This window comes from Ochotona princeps, chromosome 1, assembly GCF_030435755.1.
Source record: "Ochotona princeps isolate mOchPri1 chromosome 1, mOchPri1.hap1, whole genome shotgun sequence".
In the NCBI taxonomy this organism is placed as follows: domain Eukaryota; kingdom Metazoa; phylum Chordata; class Mammalia; order Lagomorpha; family Ochotonidae; genus Ochotona; species Ochotona princeps.
Window position 1 is genome coordinate 14,455,542 of NC_080832.1, and position 4,580 is coordinate 14,460,121.

Sequence of the window (4,580 nt, forward strand, 5' to 3'; positions counted from 1 at the left end):
AGATGAACTCTTTATCATTTCCATTATAACCCAATCAGATTGTCACCTATTTTTTAGTTTAGTACTTCTCAATTCTACCACTATTTTGATAGCTTTACACTTATAAATCATTTGCTTTTTTGCTTTGCCATTTCTAGACCTATGCAGCAAGCACCCAACAACTCAGTCAACATTATGTGGCCAGGCACTGTGCTAAGCCCTAACTCAAATCTCTTCAGATGCTATTCACAACAAATGTATGCCAGCTTAGCTCTTGCCCAGTTTTGCAAACTAGAGGAAGCCAGCTTGGATGGTGACTCGCTCAAGCTCTTGAATATGACATTCTGGCATGCTGACTCTGGCATACTGACCCTCATGATAGCAGAAACACTGCTCCTTTCTGATGTCCTATTTCTCTACCACACTTGTCATCACCTTAATGTTCCCTCTCCATTCATTCTTCTCCAAGAACTCAATAAAAAGACATGTTTAATTCTGGTCTAAACTAACCCATACCTGTTTTCTACCAGTGCACCTAAAAAAGCAGTTGCCGATGGCCCAATTGCTTGGGTTCCTGCTACCCACAAGGGAGACTGAGATGGAGCTTCTGGCTCCAGGCCTTTGCCTAGCCAGATTCTAGCTGTTGTGGTCATTTTAGGGAGTGACATACCTCTCTCTCTCTCTTTTTCTCCCTCTCTCCCTCTCCTCTTTTCTCTCTCCCTCTCTCTTAATTATTCAAATAAACAAATAAATCTTTTTTTTAAAAAAAAAAGTGTTGGGAGGAGGCAGTAAGAGGGAAAATATCAGGAGAAGAAGTGAGGAAGCAGGGAAGACTAGAGAGTGTCTGGCAAAGTGTTTTTGTTAGTTTGAGTGGCTACGTGGAACATACAAGAACATGGAGCAAAAAGCTATCCTGTAGAGGACTGCAAATGCCATCAGAGGATTAGAGCAAACAGCTCATGGGTAAATAAGTGAATTGCAAGACTGTAATTTGGGGGAAAGATTCTGGCAGCACAATTTAGGGTGGACCAGAGTGTGGTGATACAAAGATGGGAAGATCAGCTGAGAGGCCATGACAATGGTCCAGGAAGGAGCAGGTGGGCTCCTGCCTGGATAGTAGCATTAGAAATGCAATGAAACAGGTGCTTGAGAGAGACTGAGGATGGGAGAGTCACTATTGTCCTGGGTAAAGCAGAAACCATCAAATACATCTTTAAGGTGAATTCCCATGGGAGCAAAAATCCTGCCTCTAACAGAATTGGCAAGTCCTGAAGGAAAATGATTTTGGAAAGGTAAAATGTGAGTTCAGTACTGAGAATGTTGAAGTTTGGGTGTCAGTAAGACGCGGTTGTTTAGACTGCATCCAGTGGGTGTGTGGCTCTCGGAAGCAGACATGGAGATGAAATGGTTGAAGGCATTTTGCATGTAAGTGAAAGTGTAGAGGTATTAGCAAGTAGCGCTCAATGAGGAGGGGGCGATGGGGCTGAGCTGAAACTGTCCTGTGATTCCCTTTTACCAACCCTATTCTAATTTCTGATGAGCACGCAGCAAATCTAAAGAGGTGAGTAAATTATGAGATGCTCAATGTCATGATTTCGATGTCATTTGACCCCCAGAGGGTCAGGTGCTGAAACTGGGTCCCCAGCATGGCAGTGTTGAGCTGGAGGAAGTTTTGAGAGGTGGGGCCGAGTACAAGGTACTTAGGTCTTGGAGAGTCTCCTCTCAAGATGCATTAGTGTAGTCTACCGGGAATGGATTAGTTCCAGTAGGAGTGGATTAGGTCTTTCCAGAGCAGTTACAACAAAACACAGAAACTCACCATGTGTTCATTCTGCACACAATTGTTTCCCTTCCAACTAAAGTGGTTTGCCATGCAGCTGGGGTGTCCCTTGCCAGGATGTCAGCACCATGGTTTGTGTACTCTCCAGTCACCAGAATCCATCAGCCAAATAAACTTCTTTTCTTTACGGAGTCCCAACTTTGATTGTTTCATCATAGCAAAGCAAAAAGGACTAAGACATTCAATAAATGTTTACTCAGTTAATGAAAGGAGGAAATGAAGCAGTCAACAAGTGGATACATGAGTTGACAAGGTCCCATGTAGGTGAATGAGAGGATAGTAAAATTGAAGGCACACCGGTGAGAGTGTAGCACGGGATGAACTTTTACAAAACTCATCAAGTGTTTGAAGAAATCTGTGATTAAAAATAGCTAGGAGGCTGTACTGCAAGCCTGCTGAGTACAGGGCAGCCCACGTGCCCTCCCTCTGCCCCACGGGGATTTCTGGGTTATTGCAGAAGTTTTCTGGCTTCTGAGTCTCTGTTTCCTGGCTGCAGTAAGTTCTGGGCCATCTTTTGTTTCATTCAGCTTCAAATCAGAAGATCCCCATGGATGCCAGCTCTCAGCTGGGAAATGGAAACTATTTGTGCTGCCATGAAGGAAGCTTTCTACGTCTGGCAGGGTTTCTGGGGCTGGAATCGGCATAAAGAGAATATTAGGAAATAATCGAGCAGACTGCAGTCTTGGTGTGTTTGATTGTTAGTATTCCAGTTACTGGGAGGATGTCTCGAGCCCTTCCTGGTTTATTGCCTTGAAAATGAAGGGGGCGGGGGAGCAAGCACCCAACAACATTCCGCGGAGCTCAAATTCATCAGCATGAGACTCCCAGCAAGAAGGCCTGTGTCCGAAGCTGTGCATAGCACGAGAGGGCACGGTAGGAAACAGGGCATGCCAGCCGGTTTTCCATTTGCTCACTGCTCTCTGGCACCAGCCTGGAGCCGTAGAACAAAGCCTTGTCTGTGCCTCTCTCATCACCCTGTGCTGCACTTTCGAGGGTTTCTTTTCCCCCAAAAAAGCCTGCTCTAGCGATCTTTAGCCCTTTTCTCTCAAACAAACAACTAAACCAGGCTGCTTGTTTGCTGGTGTTTAGCAGAATGAAAGGTCTTATCTATTTGATCCTTACAATATTTTTGCCAGGCCAGTGGAGGAAGGAGACAGAGCTGTGTACTGCACTTTAAGGAGAGAAAAGTTCTCTTCCCTCCAAAGTCCTTAACCCACAAGCAGAGCTGAAATCATGTGAATGTGTGTGTATTGGGGGTGTGAGGGAGACTGCTTTATGAAGCAGAGACCCCGCAGCATGGCCCCAATGCCATCCTTTCCTTGCCCAGTACTTTCATAGGGCGCAAGGACCACCAGGGTCAAGTTGCAACCCCATGACCTAGCTTGAGGTGGGTTCCAAAAATGCTTATTATTTTAGAAAGTTCTATTCATCGCTTCTCGGTCTTTTGGCTAAGATCAAGTGTAGAAAGTTCTATTCATTTAATCAAAATTCTCCTCCTTGGATGACATACATTTGTTTATTTTCGAACCTAAAAAAATTTTTATTGTTAATGATGTTTATATGGTTGATCAGGGTGGGAAGGATGGAGGGTTAGGGAAAAGTGGGTGTGATCATTATTTCCAAATTTTCTAATTTCTTCTGTTTTTGCCGGAAGGGAGGAGATAAGGGGAGGGGCAATACCCAGCCTCCCAACCACCCAGTACTCAGGGATGAGGAACAGACATCCAGTATCAACACAGGGCCCAATGTGGCCATGCTGGAGCCCTTGTCCCTGGGGCTCTTGCACCTGGCATCCTTCGTACAGGCAATCCCAAGGACCCAGACCAGGAGAACCAGACTTTACCCGACTCCAGCCTTCCCAGAGCTAATGGACCTGGCACCCACCATGCAGGTGGGTCCAAGAACCTGGACCAGGATACCCAGGCCCCTGTGTGACATTTAATACTCCTACATGGCAGCCCTTTACTACTTAAAGAGAACCCTTGTGTTCCCATTTGCCAAACCAAGTACCCTTAGGTGTGATTACCAGCACAGAATAAAGCAGATATGGTCCTCTCTGTCTCCATCTTCCCTCCAACTTCTTTTGTTTTAAAATTTTGTGCAAATATTTCTATATCTCTGTGCCAGACACTGTGCTACACATCTTTCTTCTTGTTATTTTTTCTTTAAAAAAAAAGAGTATTTATTTGAAAGAGTGACCAAGAGGAAACAGACACATTCTTTTTTTTTTTTAAAGGTTTATTCATTTTATTACAAAGTCAGATATACAGAGAGGAGAAGAGACAGAGAAGAAGATCTTCCGTCCGATGATTCACTCCCCGGTCGGTGCGCATCGATCTGAAGCCGGGAACCTGGAACCTCCTCTGGGTCTCCCACGCGGGTGCAGGGTCCCAATGCATTGGGCCGTCTTCGACTGCCTTCCCAGGCCACAAGCAGGGAGCTGGATGGGAAGTGGAGCTGCCGGGATTAGAACCGGCGCCCATATGGGATCCCGGGGCATTCAAGACGAGGATTTTAGCCACTAGGCCACGCCGCCGGGCCCACAGACACATTCTTAAAGAGAGAGGGAGAGAGAGAGACAGAGAGAGATTGAGAACCCCCATCTCTTGATTCACTCCTCCAATCTCTGTAGCACCTGAGAATCAGCCCAGGCTGAAGCCAGGAGACAGGAGCTCCATCTTCCATGTGGACAGCAGGAATCCAAATACAGGGGCTATTACCTGCTAATTTCCTAGGCACGTTAGATGCAAGCTAAACCAGA

The 4,580-nt window shown here is 45.8% G+C and overlaps 1 pseudogene; it reads left to right on the plus strand.

Moving 5' to 3' along the window:
- Positions 1-3,247: 3,247 nt before the first annotated feature.
- Positions 3,248-3,351, plus strand: LOC118758323 (U2 spliceosomal RNA; annotated as a pseudogene).
- Positions 3,352-4,580: the final 1,229 nt, after the last annotated feature.